Below are 15,842 nucleotides of genomic sequence, written 5' to 3'. Positions count from 1 at the left end.
CAGAGCAACCAATCAGATCGCTTCTTTCATTTTTCAGAGGCCTTTTCAAAAATGAAGTAAGCAATCTGATTGGTTGCTCTTCCACTACACTGGTTTTCCGCATATGCGCATATTCGTGAATATTGAGCCCTCCCTTCTTTAAAGGACAACTGCAGCGCAATATACACTTATCCCCTATCTACAAGACCCCCCCGCGATCTCCCTAACGCGGCGCCGCCATTAGCGTTCATAGTGAGCGCTAAGGCGCGTAGCGTCGACCTAGAGGTCGACGGTGACGCCCCGTCTCCTCCCCGTCCCAATACAGTTCTATTGGGGGAGGCGGGGAAGCACGAACGCTGCCTCCCCGCCTCTCCCATAGAGATGTATGGAGGAGGCGTGCCGGCCTCAACGTCATGCTGCGGCTGGCACGCCCCTGCACGGGACAGCCGCGGCCCCGTACAGGAGATCACAGGGGGTCCCAGCGGTCGGACCCCCCGCGATCAAACACTTATCCCCTATCCTGTGGATAGGGGATAAGTGTTAATCACGCTGCAGATGTCCTTTAACCCCTTAAGGACCGGGGGTTTTTCCGTTTTTGCATTTTCGTTTTTTGCTCCTTGCCTTTACAAAATCATAACTCTTTCAATTTTGCACCTAAAAATCCATATGATGGCTTATTTTTTGCGCCACCAATTTTACTTTGTAATGAATTCAGTCATTTTGCCCAAAAATCTAGGGTGAAACGGAAAAAAAATCATTGTGCGACAAAATTGAAAAAAAACGCTGTTTTGTAAATTTTGGGGGCTTCCGTTTCTACGTAGTACATTTTTCGGTAAAAATGACACCTTCTCTTTATTCTGTAGGTCCATATGATTAAAATGATACCCTACTTATATAGGTTTGATTTTGTCGGACTTCTGGAAAAAATCATAACTACATGCAGGAAAATTAATACGTTTAAAATTGTCATCTTCTGACCCCTATAACTTTTTTATTTTTCCGTGTATGGGGCGGTATGAGGGCTCATTTTTTGCGCCGTGATCTGACGTTTTTAACGGTACCATTTTTGCATTGATGGAACTTATTGATCGCTTTTTATTCATTTTTAAATGATATAAAAAGTGACCAAAAATGCACTATTTGGGACTTTGGAATTTTTTTTGCGCACACGCCATTAACCGAGCGATTTAATTAATGATATATTTTTATAATTCGGACATTTCCGCACACGGTGATACCATATATGTTTATTTTTATTTTTATTTACACTGTGTTTTTTTTTTTTATTGGAAAAGGGGGGTGATTCAAACTTTTAATAGGGGAGGAGTTAAATGATCTTTATTCACTTTTTTTTCACATTTATTTTGCAGTGTTAAAGGTCCCATAGGGACCTATAACACTGCACACACTGATCTTCATCATTGATCACTGGTTTCTCATAAGAAAGCAGTGATCAACGATTCTGCCGCATGACTGCTCAGGCCTGGATCTCAGGCACTGAGCAGTCATTCGGCGATCGGACAGCAAGGAGGCAGGTAGGGGCCCTCCCGCTGTCCTGTCAGCTGTTCGGGATGCCGCGATTAGCCGCGGCTATTCCGAACAGCCCGACTGAGCTAGCCGTCCACTTTCGGTTTCGCTTTTAGCCGCGCGGCTCAGCTCTGAGCGCGCGGCTAAAGGGTTAATAGCGCGCGGCGCCGCGATCGGCGCTGCACGCTATTAGAGGCGGGTCCCGGCTTCACTATGAAGCCGGGCCCGCCGTGATATGACGCGGGGTTACTGTGTAACCCCGCGTTATATCAGGAGAGCAGGACCAAGGGCGTACCTGTACGCCCTTTGTCCTTAAGGGGTTAATGGTATAGGGAACTATGACTGGTGCATTAACATGTGATTTTTTGCCCATTTAAACCAATAGACCCATTGTGGTCTATGGGGATCTCACAGCATTTAAAACAGAAAGATAAGCAGGACTGTCTTGGCAGCACAGTGTATGGGAGACCACCACGGGTTTGAGTTTTACAGTGTTGTGGTTTAACTTTACTTTCCTGGAAAAGTTGCCCATAGCAACCAATCAGATCGCTTCTTTCATTTTTCACAAGGCCTCTGCAAAATGAAGGAAGTGATCTGATTGGTTGCTATGGGCAACTCAGAAACTTTTCCTCTGGACAGGTTTTGATAAATCTCCCTCTATGGGGGAGATTCATCAAAACCAGTGTAGAGGAAGAGTTGTGCAGTTGCCCATAGCAACCAATCAGATTGCTTCTTTCATATTTGAAAAGGCCTCTGAAAAATGAAGGAAGCAATCTGGTTGCTATCGACAACTCAGAAACTTCCAGGAAAAGCTGCTGAGTTGCCCATAGCAACCAATCAGATCACTTCTTTCATTTTGCAGAGGCTTTGTGAAAAATGAAAGAAGCAATCTGATTGGTTGCTATGGGCAACTCAGCAGCTTTTCCAGGAAAGTAAAGTTAATCCACAACACTAACACTCTGTCCCACCGAGGGACTCAAACCCATGGTGGTCTCCCATCTACTGTGCTGCCAAGACAGTCCTGCTTAGCTTTCTGTTTTTCATACTATGAGATCCCCATAGACCACAATGGGCCTATTAGTGTCAATGGGCAAAAAATCACAGAGATAATGCTCCAGTCACAGTTCCCGATACCATTAAATAAGGGAGGACTCAATATTCGGGAATATGCGCATAAATTTTCGCATATACGCATACAATTTTGCATATGCGAAAAAAAAACGAATATTAGTAATTACGAATATATAGTGCTATATTCGCAATATTCGCTTAATTCGAATTGCGAATATTCGCGAGCAACACTACTAATGAATTACAGGTGCCAGGTTTGTGTGCATTTCTTATCTGTAAAAAAAATTACACCAAGATACACTATTGAGAGAAGACAAGCTAGTATATTGCCCTTGTAATATTCTGCTTAAAAACCGTGGGTCCTGGATTCATGTGAATGTTACTTTGACACCGCCTTTGTACCACCTACCTATACATTGTTAAAGGGCAAGTACATCCCTTCATGGCAGTTGTATTCCCTAATGGCAGTGGCCCCTTTTAGCAGTATAATGTGCCCTTATCCGTCAATACTCCAAGAACCCCTATTTACAGTTGTGGCCAAAATCTGAGACTGACACAAATTTTGGTTCTCACAAAGTGTGTTGCTTTTGGTTTTTAAAGTGGAATTATGCATTAAAAAGTACCTGTCACCAAATAAACTTTTCTAAACTAACTCAGGCTATGTTCCCTAACTACTCCTAACACCCCTCCCACCCTTCCAAAAATTTCAGAGCTTTAAAAAGCTTTGTATCATACCTTTATTCCTGCTCACATAGTGCAATCTCATAGTACAATCTCCCAGCTGAAGAAAGTGTGTGTTTCCCTCAGGCATGACATGACTGAAGCCTGCTGGGGGACCACTTCCGCCCTCACATCGTTGCATGCAGTGCTGTGATCAATAGAAGACCTGAAGCTCTGTGCAGCAGCTTTCAGTCTGTGTATCTTTCTGTGAGGCTCTGTGCAGCTTGTAGTCTGTGCAGCTTTTAGTCTGTGCAGCTGTCAGTAAGGCTCTTTGAAGCTTTCAGTGAGGCTCTTTGCAACTGTCAATCAAGCTCAGTGCAGAGAAACACTTCCTAAATATAGGCTCCTGCCAGGTCGGGAGGAGACCAAACTCACTGTATTAATTGTGGGCGGAACAGAACAGAGCCACCTAGTGGACATTTTTTCTATTACATTTTAAACATATTTATGTTGATAATTTGAAAAGCAAGTGAATAGGAAAGTGTCTGCTAATTACACTATGGGGGCTATAACATTGCAAAAAAAAAAAGTGAAATAAAAAGTTAATAAAGATGATTTAACCCCTTCCCTAATAAATGTCTGAATCATCCCCCTTTTCCCATTTAAAAAAAAAACCTGTGTCAGTGAAAATAAAAATAAACATATGTGGTATTGCCGTGTGCGTAAATGTCTGAACTATAAAAATATATCTGTACAACACAAATAGAGTAACATAGCCACACATCCACCATTTGTATTTTGATCTACTTGTTTCTCTGCATAATTTAAAAAACTAACAGGTTTTTAGTATACATTTTGATTAAAAAGTACAAGCCCACTCGCCACGTCAAGGCCTCCTTGTCAGAGTGGGTCCCTAACCTAACACTGGGGTAGCACCGGGCAGCAACCACTGCCTCTGAGACACCATGCGCACAGGGGGAACGTCCCAGTGGTCAGGAAGCCCCACTGCTGCCCGACCAAGCCCCGGCTTTGGGCCGCACCACCCCACAGACAAAGCATCACAGAAACAATGGTCACCACAGAGAATCACACCAGTGTGAACACCTACCATGTGCTCCCTACCAGAGGGCTTCGAGAATGTTAGGAGAAAATCCATTCTGCAGTCTCCTGCTAATTAAAAACACCTGGGCCAAATGGGTGGAGTGGAGTGCTGGCCATGGAAGAAGGGAGAGACTACAAATGTACAACACAAATAGAGAAACATAGCCACACATCCACCATTTGTATTTTGATCTACTTGCTTCTCAGCATAATTTAAAAAACTAACAGGTTGTTAGTATACATTTTGATCAAAAAGTACAAGCCTACTCACCACGTCAAGGCCTCCTTGTCAGAGTGGGATCCTAACCTACCACTGGCGTAGTGCCGGGCGGCGTCCACTGCCTCCGAGACACCATGCCCACAGGGGGAACGGCCCAGTGGCCAGGCAGCCCCACTGCTGCCCGACCAAGCCCCTGGCTTTGGGCCGCACCACCCCACAGACAAAGCATCACAGAAACAATGGCCGCCACAGAGAACCACACCAGTGTGAACACCTACTATGTGCTCCCAACCAGAGGGCTGGGAGAATGTTAGGAGGAAACCCTTATGCAGTCTTCTGCTAATTAAAAAATGCCTGGGCATGGGGTGGAGTGGAGTGTTGGCCATGGAAGTAGGGAGAGACTACAAATGTACAACACAAATAGAGAATCATAGCCGCTAGAGATGAGCGAAGTTAAAGTACTTTGATTCTGCACGAACCTCGCGGCTCATCGGTTGCTGACTTTAATGAAAGAGAAGGGGGGGGGGGGGGTGTAGCTCACTCAGTCTCCTAGGACTGTATCCACCTTTTCCATCCCACCGGAGCACCTGAAAGCTGAACTAATTTATACCGCTGAGCGGCGAGGTTCGTGCAGAATCAAAGTACTGTAACTTCGCTCATCTCTAATAGCCACACATCCACCATTTGTATTTTGATCTACTTGCTTTTCAGCATAATTTAGAAAACTAACAGGTTGTTAGTATACATTTTGAATACAATACAGGAATTTAGGTGCACTATTGTGGTAGATGTATACAATGGCATTGGCTATCCCTCAACACTGATGTTAAAATTAAGACATTCGCCAGCATATCCTTAGATGAACGACATACCAGAGCCCGCACACCAACGCCAAGGTTTGTCAAGTGGCACAGGACCTAACACTAACCTACTTGTGCGTGATAAGCAAAAACCAGGCACCAGTGGGCAATTACAGCAGCATTAGGCTGACTCGCAGCCTGCTCCCAGTTACCTCCAGTGTGGCTGGGCACACATACAATGGGAGGAGGGAGGCAGACTACAAGCCCCACCTAAGTTGGCTGATATGTGTGCCGGCCTCACAGGTGAACCTTAATGCTGCCTTAATAGTGATCAAGGCGCATTAAATGTGGTAGTATTCATTTTGATATAAAAGTACTAGCCCACTCACCACGTCAAGGCCTCCTTGTCAGAGATGTTCCCTAACCTAATACTGGCATAGCGCTGGGTGGCGACCTTCCTCTGAGACACCATGCCCACAGGGGGAAGGATGCTGAGAACCAAGTAGATCAAAAATACAAATGGTGGATGTGCGGCTATGTTTCTCTATTTGTATTGTACATTTGTAGTCTCTCCCTTCTTTCATAGCCACCACACCACTCCACCGATACAGCCCAGGTGTTTTTAATTAGCAGGAGACTGCATAAGGGTTTCCTCCTAACATTCTCACAGCCCTTTCGTATGGGAGCACATGGTAGGTGTTCACATTGGTGTGGTTCTCTGTGGCGGCCATTGTTTCTGTGATGCTTTGCCTGTGGGGTGGTGCGGCCCAAAGCTAGGGGCTTGGTCGGACAGCGGAGGGGCTGCCTGTGGGCATGGTGTCTCGGAGGCAGTAGTCGCCGCCCCGGTGCTACGCCAGTGTTAGGTTAGGGACCCACTGTGACTAGGTGGCCTTGACGTGGCGAGTGGGCTTGTACTTTTTAATCAAAATGTTTACTAACAACCTGCTAGTTTTTTAAATTATGCTGAGAAGCAAGTAGATCAAAATACAAATGGATGTGCGGCTATGTTTCATATCGCCACGTATGTGGAAAAATAAAAAAGTTATAAGGATCAGAAGATGACAATTTTAACGTATACATTTTCGTGCTTGTAGTTATGATTTTTTCCAGAAGTAAGACAAAATCAAACCTATATGAGTAGGGTATCATTTTAATCACATGGACCTACAGAATAAAGATAAGGTGTAATTTTTACCAAAAAAAGTACTGTGTAGAAACAGAAGCCCGCAAAATTTACTAAATTTTTTTTCTTCAATTTTGTCGCACAATGATTTTTTTTGCTTTTGCTGTAGATTTTTGGGTAAAATTACTGATGTCATTACAAAATAGAATTGGTGGCGCAAAAAATAAGTCATCGTATGGATTTTTAGGTGCAAAATAGAAAGGGGTATGGTTTATAAAAGGTAAGGAGGAAGAAACAAAAGTGAAAAAACGCTATGGGGGAGATTTATCAAAACCTGTCCAGAGGAAAAGTTGCACAGTTGCCCATAGCAACCAATCAGATCGCTGCTTTCATTTTGCAGAGTCCATGTTAAAAATGAAAGAAGCGATCTGATTGGTTGCTATGGGCAACTCAGCAACTTTTCCTGTGGACAGGTTTTGATAAATCTCCCCCTATGTCCTTAAGGGGTCAAGTCTAGATTGTCATTAAGAGTGATCAGATGAACTGCAGTAATTGTAAACTCAGCTCAGGAGAAAGCGTTAATGGAGAAAAGGCAGCTGATATCACTCTAGGATCGAATGAATTATAAGAGCAGATTGGTTGCTTTAAAAGGGAGACGGTTCTTGAAATCATTGTCATGTTATTCAAGGTTACCTCCAAGGAAACACATGCAGTCACGACTGCTTTGCATGCTGCTTGCAAGTGTCACGATGCCGGCTGGCAGGTAGTGGATCCTCTGTGCCGGAGAGGGATTGGCGTGGACCGTGCTAGTGGATCGGTTCTAAGTCACTACTGGTTTTCACCAGAGCCCGCCGCAAAGCGGGATGGTCTTGCTGCGGCGGTAGTGACCAGGTCGTATCCACTAGCAACGGCTCACCTCTCTGGCTGCTGAAGATAGGCGCGGTACAAGGGAGTAGACAGAAGCAAGGTCGGACGTAGCAGAAGGTCGGGGCAGGCAGCAAGGATCGTAGTCAGGGGCAACGGCAGGAGGTCTGGAACACAGGCTAGGAACACACAAGGAAACGCTTTCACTGGCACAATGGCAACAAGATCCGGCAAGGGAGTGCAGGGGAAGTGAGGTGATATAGGGAAGTGCACAGGTGAACACACTAATTGGAATCACTGCGCCAATCAGCGGCGCAGTGGCCCTTTAAATCGCAAAGACCCGGCGCGCGCGCGCCCTAGGGAGCGGGGCCGCGCGCGCCGGGACAGGACCGAGGGAGAGCGAGTCAGGTACGGGAGCCGGGGTGCGCATCGCGAGCGGGCGCTACCCGCATCGCGAATCGCATCCCGGCTGGAAGCGGAATCGCAGCGCCCCGGGTCAGTGGAACTGACCGGAGCGCTGCAGTGGGGAGAGTGTAGCGAGCGCTCCGGGGAGGAGCGGGGACCCGGAGCGCTCGGCGTAACAGTACCCCCCCCCTTGGGTCTCCCCCTCTTCTTAGAGCCTGAGAACCTGAGGAGCAGACTTTTGTCTAGGATGTTGTCCTCAGGTTCCCAGGATCTCTCTTCTGGACCACAACCCTCCCAATCCACTAAAAAAAAGGTTTTCCCTCTGACCTTTTTAGATGCTAGGATCTCTTTGACGGAGAAGATGTCCGAGGAGCCGGAAACAGGAGTGGGAGGAACAGATTTGGGAGAGAAACGGTTGATGATGAGTGGTTTAAGAAGAGAAACGTGAAAGGCATTAGGGATACGAAGAGAAGGAGGAAGAAGAAGTTTGTAAGAGACAGGATTAATCTGAGACAAAATTTTGAAAGGACCAAGATAGCGTGGTCCCAACTTGTAGCTAGGGACACGGAAGCGGACATATTTAGCGGAGAGCCATACCTTGTCTCCAGGGGAAAAAATGGGAGGAGCTCTTCTTTTCTTATCCGCGAACTTCTTCATGCGTGATGAAGCCTGTAAGAGAGAATTTTGGGTCTCTCTCCATATGATGGAAAGGTCACGAGAAATTTCATCCACAGCGGGCAGACCAGAGGGCAAGGGGGTAGGGAGGGGGGGAAGAGGGTGACGGCCGTACACCACGAAAAATGGGGATTTGGAGGAAGATTCAGAGACTCTGAAGTTATACGAGAATTCGGCCCATGGAAGGAGATCTGCCCAGTCATCCTGGTGGGAGGAAACAAAATGTCGTAAATAATCACCCAAGACCTGGTTAATTCTTTCTACTTGTCCATTGGATTGGGGATGATATGCAGAAGAAAAATTTAATTTAATCTTGAGTTGTTTACAGAGAGCCCTCCAGAATTTAGACACGAATTGGACGCCTCTATCCGAGACGATCTGCGTAGGCAACCCGTGAAGACGAAAAATATGTACAAAAAATTGTTTAGCCAACTGAGGCGCTGAAGGAAGACCAGGAAGAGGGATGAAATGTGCCATTTTGGAGAATCGATCAACGACCACCCAAATAACAGTGTTGCCACGGGAAGGGGGTAAATCAGTAATAAAATCCATACCAATCAGAGACCAAGGCTGTTCGGGGACAGGCAGGGGATGAAGAAAACCAGCGGGCTTCTGGCGAGGAGTCTTATCCCGGGCACAGATAGTGCAGGCTCGCACAAAGTCCACAACATCCGTCTCCAGAGTCGGCCACCAATAGAAGCGGGAGATGAGTTGCACAGATTTCTTGATGCCCACATGACCTGCGAGATGGGAGGAGTGACCCCATTTGAGGATTCCGAGACGTTGGCGTGGAGAAACAAAGGTCTTTCCTGGAGGAGTTTGCCTGATGGAGGCTGGAGAAGTGGAGATCAGGCAGTCAGGAGGAATGATGTGTTGCGGAGAGAGTTCAACTTCCGAGGCATCCGAGGAACGAGAGAGAGCATCGGCCCTAATGTTCTTATCGGCAGGCCGAAAGTGAATTTCAAAATTAAATCGGGCAAAGAACAGAGACCACCGGGCCTGGCGAGGATTCAGCCGTTGGGCAGACTGGAGGTAGGAGAGGTTCTTGTGATCGGTGTAAATAATAACTGGAAATCTTGATCCCTCCAGCAGATGCCTCCATTCCTCAAGTGCTAATTTGATGGCTAGAAGCTCTCGATCCCCGATGGAGTAGTTCCTCTCCGCCGGAGAGAAGGTCCTAGAAAAAAAACCACAAGTGACAGCATGCCCGGAAGAATTTTTTTGTAGAAGAACAGCTCCAGCTCCCACTGAGGAGGCATCAACCTCCAATAGGAAGGGTTTGGAAGGGTCAGGTCTGGAGAGCACGGGAGCCGAAGAAAAGGCAGACTTGAGTCGTTTAAAGGCGTCTTCCGCTTGAGGAGGCCAGGACTTGGGATCGGCATTTTTTTTGGTTAAAGCCACGATAGGAGCCACAACGGTAGAAAAATGTGGAATAAATTGCCTGTAATAATTGGCGAACCCCAAAAAGCGTTGGATAGCACGGAGTCCGGAGGGGCGTGGCCAATCTAAGACGGCAGAGAGTTTGTCTGGATCCATTTGTAGTCCCTGGCCAGAGACCAAGTATCCTAGAAAAGGAAGAGATTGGCATTCAAACAGACATTTCTCAATTTTGGCATAGAGTTGATTGTCACGAAGTCTCTGAAGAACCATACGGACATGCTGGCGGTGTTCTTCTAGATTGGCAGAAAAAATTAGGATATCGTCCAGATATACCACAACACAGGAGTATAAAAGATCACGAAAAATTTCATTAACAAAGTCTTGGAAGACAGCAGGGGCGTTGCACAGGCCAAAGGGCATGACCAGATACTCAAAGTGTCCATCTCTGGTGTTAAATGCCGTTTTCCACTCATCCCCCTCTCTGATGCGGATGAGGTTATAAGCACCTCTTAAGTCCAGTTTAGTAAAGATGTGGGCACCTTGGAGGCGATCAAAGAGTTCAGAGATGAGGGGTAGGGGGTAGCGGTTCTTAACCGTGATTTTATTAAGACCGCGGTAGTCAATGCAAGGACGTAGGGAGCCATCTTTTTTGGACACAAAGAAAAATCCGGCTCCGGCAGGAGAGGAGGATTTACGGATAAAGCCCTTTTTTAAATTTTCCTGGACGTATTCAGACATGGCAAGAGTCTCTGGGGCAGAGAGAGGATAAATTCTGCCCCGGGGTGGAGTAGTGCCCGGGAGGAGGTCGATAGGACAATCATAAGGCCTGTGAGGAGGTAGAGTCTCAGCTTGTTTTTTGCAGAAAACATCCGCAAAGTCCATATAGGCCTTAGGGAGACCGGTTACTGGAGGAACCACAGAGTCACGGCAAGGGTTACTGGGAACCGGTTTTAGACAGTCCTTGGAACAAGAGGGCCCCCAACTCTTGATCTCCCCAGTGGACCAATCCAGGGTTGGGGAATGAAGTTGAAGCCAGGGAAGTCCAAGGAGAATTTCCGAGGTGCAATTGGGGAGGACCAAAAGTTCAATCCTCTCGTGATGAGGTCCGATGCACATTAGAAGGGGCTCCGTGCGGAAACGTATGGTACAGTCCAATCTTTCATTGTTTACACAATTGATGTAAAGGGGTCTGGCGAGACTGGTTACTGGGATGTTGAACCTGTTGACGAGAGAGGCCAAAATAAAATTTCCTGCAGATCCAGAGTCCAAGAAGGCCATAGTAGAGAAGGAGAAGGCAGAGGCAGACATCCGCACAGGCACAGTAAGACGTGGAGAAGCAGAGTAGACATCAAGGACTGTCTCACCTTTGTGCGGAGTCAGCGTACGTCTTTCCAGGCGGGGAGGACGGATAGGACAATCCCTCAGGAAGTGTTCGGTACTAGCACAGTACAGGCAGAGGTTCTCCATGCGGCGTCGTGTCCTCTCTTGAGGTGTCAGGCGAGACCGGTCGACCTGCATAGCCTCCACGGCGGGAGGCACAGAAACGGATTGCAGGGGACCAGAGGAGAGAGGAGCCGAGGAGAAGAAACGCCTCGTGCGAACAGAGTCCATATCTTGGCGGAGCTCCTGACGCCTTTCGGAAAAACGCATGTCAATGCGAGTGGCCAGATGAATGAGTTCATGTAGATTAGCAGGGATTTCTCGTGCGGCCAGAACATCTTTAATGTTGCTGGATAGGCCTTTTTTAAAGGTCGCGCAGAGGGCCTCATTATTCCAGGATAATTCTGAAGCAAGAGTACGGAATTGTACGGCATACTCGCCAACGGAAGAATTACCCTGGACCAGGTTCAACAGGGCAGTCTCAGCAGAAGAGGCTCGGGCAGGTTCCTCAAAGACACTTCGGATTTCCGAGAAGAAGGAGTGTACAGAGGCAGTGACGGGGTCATTGCGGTCCCAGAGCGGTGTGGCCCAAGACAGGGCTTTTCCAGACAGAAGGCTGACTACGAAAGCCACCTTAGACCTTTCAGTGGGAAACTGGTCCGACATCATCTCCAGATGCAGGGAACATTGGGAAAGAAAGCCACGGCAAAACTTAGAGTCCCCATCAAATTTATCCGGCAAGGATAGGCGTAGACCAGGAGCGGCCACTCGCTGCGGAGGAGGTGCAGGAGCTGGCGGAGGAGATGACTGCTGAAGCTGTGGTAGTAACTGCTGTAGCATAACGGTCAGTTGAGACAGCTGTTGGCCTTGTTGCGCTATCTGTTGTGACTGCTGGGCGACCACCGTGGTGAGGTCAGCGACAACTGGCAGAGGAACTTCAGCGGGATCCATGGCCGGATCTACTGTCACGATGCCGGCTGGCAGGTAGTGGATCCTCTGTGCCGGAGAGGGATTGGCGTGGACCGTGCTAGTGGATCGGTTCTAAGTCACTACTGGTTTTCACCAGAGCCCGCCGCAAAGCGGGATGGTCTTGCTGCGGCGGTAGTGACCAGGTCGTATCCACTAGCAACGGCTCACCTCTCTGGCTGCTGAAGATAGGCGCGGTACAAGGGAGTAGACAGAAGCAAGGTCGGACGTAGCAGAAGGTCGGGGCAGGCAGCAAGGATCGTAGTCAGGGGCAACGGCAGGAGGTCTGGAACACAGGCTAGGAACACACAAGGAAACGCTTTCACTGGCACAATGGCAACAAGATCCGGCAAGGGAGTGCAGGGGAAGTGAGGTGATATAGGGAAGTGCACAGGTGAACACACTAATTGGAATCACTGCGCCAATCAGCGGCGCAGTGGCCCTTTAAATCGCAAAGACCCGGCGCGCGCGCGCCCTAGGGAGCGGGGCCGCGCGCGCCGGGACAGGACCGAGGGAGAGCGAGTCAGGTACGGGAGCCGGGGTGCGCATCGCGAGCGGGCGCTACCCGCATCGCGAATCGCATCCCGGCTGGAAGCGGAATCGCAGCGCCCCGGGTCAGTGGAACTGACCGGAGCGCTGCAGTGGGGAGAGTGTAGCGAGCGCTCCGGGGAGGAGCGGGGACCCGGAGCGCTCGGCGTAACAGCAAGATTACCCCTAAATCAACTGTTTATTGGATAATCAAGAAGGAAAGATGTTCCATTACTGGGAAGAAGGTTTCAGTTGTCCCAAGAAAGTCCCGAAAGTGCCAAGACCATCTTCTAAAGAGGATTCATCTATGGGATGGGTACAATGCTAGTGCATAGCTTGCTCAGGAATGACAGCAAGGAGGTATCATTGCATTTGTATGCACAGTGAAGTTAAGGCTTTTGGAGGCTAAAAGGGCAGCAAAGAAGTCACAAACTGACATTGTGCAGGAAATACAGGGGTTGGACTGTAGAGTATTGGGGTAAAGTTATTTCCTTTGATTGAAGCCCACATCAGACTGTCTGGGACATCTGGAAGAAGGTTTAGTACAACCATGAGCCCTGTCTAATGCCAATAGTAAAGTATTTTTAAACCATTTATGAATGGGATTGCTTTTCATCCAATTTTGACTTTTTTTCACACACAATGCCATGAATAATGAAGCTAAACATCCTCCAAAAGCAACTTTTCTCATTGATCCAGGAGAAGTGTGGGGATAAACAATGCTTTTTTCAGCATGACGGACCACCATGTCACAAGGCAAAAGTAATAACTAAGTGGCTCTGTAAACATAACATTAAAGGGGTACACCAGGAAAATTAACTTATCCCCTATTAACAGAATAGGGTATAAGTATCTTATTGCAGGGGGTCCACCGTGGGTACCCCCAGCGATTTCCTACAGGGTCCTGCCAGCTGAGCGGGCCATCACTACTACTTGTTTCAGAAGGTAGGGTCCCAACAGCTGAACCCCAGCAACCAGACATTTTTCCACTATCCTGTGGATAGGGGATAAGTTTATTTCCCCTGAGTACCCCTTTTTTGTGTCCATGGGCAGGAAACCTCCCAGATCTCAATCCCATTGAAAACCTGTGGTCAGTCCTCAAAAAGCACATAGACAAACAAAAATACAGAAAGTGTGATAAATTCTAAGCACTGCATAGGCAAGAATGGGTTGCCATCAGTCAGGATTCAGCCCAGATGTTGATATCCAGCATGCCAGGGTGAATTGGAGAAGTCTTCAAAAAGAACGATCAACTCTGTCAATATTGAATTGTAGCATAAACTAGATGTATTTTTCACTAAAAGTTTAAAAACTTAAGAAATGCATATCAGTATACCATTGAAAACATCTAAAAACACTGAAGCAGAAAACTTTGTGAAAACCAAAATTTATGTCAGTCTCCAAACCTTTGGTCACAACTGTACATTCTTCTCTTATATTGTGGTAATGGTTCGAAGGTGGTTCCTAGAAGTCTGTATGCAATGTACTAAATATCTGGTGTTTGGGGTTGCTCAGACAGTGCATGTTGATAGAGTGATGATGACTAAAACTCTCTGCAATCCTAGGGGTTGTGTGCACAGAATTGAGCTGAACCAGCTGCTTCCTTAGGGTCATAGCGGAGGGCAGGAAGCTAAGAATAATTCGTGGAATGTTCACAAATCCTATTTTAGTTCTTCTGCGGTGTATTTTTTCTTCCTCTGTATGGGTTAAAAGTACATTTTTATACTGTTTGCAGGCTCCTATCAATGCAAATTGGATGGGAATGTGTAATACATACTTTCTAAAAGGGCTCTTTACCTGAAATGAATACTTAATTGGTAGAAATACCGTCTGATACATTATAACAAATCTCTAACAAAGCTCTTTGTTAGCTTATGGAATGTAAATTGAATGCATATTGGATAGAAATGCATAGTATTTAGGGGTATTCCAGACAAAAAAAAATCCAAATCAACTGGTGCTAGAAAGGTGTACAGATTTGTAAATTCTGTGTGAAAATTCAGCAGTATAGAATAGTTCATGATTAACATTTTTTACTGAATCAATATACAACATATATACATATATACAAAATGCTACTTTTTTTTGAAACCTTTAATTAAATATTTTAAATTGCAGATAGATAGGAGATAGATAAAGCCCACCCCTCACATTTTTGTAAATATTTTATTATATCTTTTCATGTGACAACACTGAAGAAATGACACTCTGCTACAATGTACAGTAGTTAGTGCACAGCCTGTATAACAGTGTTTAATTTTGCGTCTATCCCTCAAAATAACTCAATACACAGCCAATAATGTCTAAACCTTGGCACCAAAAGTAAGTACACCCCTAAGTGGAAATGTCCAAATGGGGCCGAAAGTGTCAATATTTTGTGTGGCCACCATTATTTTCCACCTCTGCCTCAAGCCTCTTCGTCATGGAGTTCACCAGAACTCCACAGGTTGCCACTGATGTCCTCTTCCACTCTTCCATGATGACATCACATAGCAGGGGGATGTTAGATACTGCCCTGCCACCCAGTCTCCAAAGGGAGGGGATCATGCTTTGCTTCAGTTTGTCACAGTACATGTTGGAATTCATGGTCCCCTAAATGAACTGTAGCTCCCCAGTGCCAGCAGCACTGCAGGCCCAGACCATGACACCCCACCACCATGCTTAAATGTAGGTAAGACACACTAGTCTTTGTACCTTGTTGCCGTCACACACACTTGACACCATCTGAACCAAATAAGTTTATATTGGTCTCATCGGACCACAGCACATGGTATCAGTAATCCATATTCTGCTTGGCTTTAGCAAAATGTTTGCAGGCTTTCCTCTGCATCATCTTTAGAAGAGGCTTTGTTCTGGGACCACAGACATGTAGACAAATTTGATGCAGTGTGCGGCGTACGGTCTGAGCACTGACATACTGACCCCCTGCCCCTCCAACTTCTGCAACAATGCTGGCAGCACTCATGCATCTATTTCCTAAAAACAACTTCTGGATATGATGCTAACCATGTGCACTCAAGCTCTTTTATTGACCATGGCGGGATCTGTTCTGAGTGGAACCTGTCTTGTGAAACCGCAATATGGTCTTGCCCACCTTGCTGCAACTAAGGGTCTTGGAAATCTTTTTATAGCCTAGGCCATCTTTATGTAGAGCAACAATTCT

At 46.7% G+C, this 15,842-nt stretch overlaps 1 protein-coding gene across 1 annotated transcript in view; it reads left to right on the top strand.

Moving 5' to 3' along the window:
• Nucleotides 1–15,842, top strand: part of DAPK2 (death associated protein kinase 2) — a 138,018-nt gene that overhangs the window by 100,436 nt on the left and 21,740 nt on the right. The window lies entirely within an intron of this gene.

This window comes from Hyla sarda, chromosome 4 (assembly GCF_029499605.1).
Source record: "Hyla sarda isolate aHylSar1 chromosome 4, aHylSar1.hap1, whole genome shotgun sequence".
NCBI classification, from domain to species: Eukaryota; Metazoa; Chordata; class Amphibia; order Anura; family Hylidae; genus Hyla; species Hyla sarda.
Note: the sequence above shows the minus strand (reverse complement) of the source record. Positions and strands in the feature narration are given on the sequence as shown.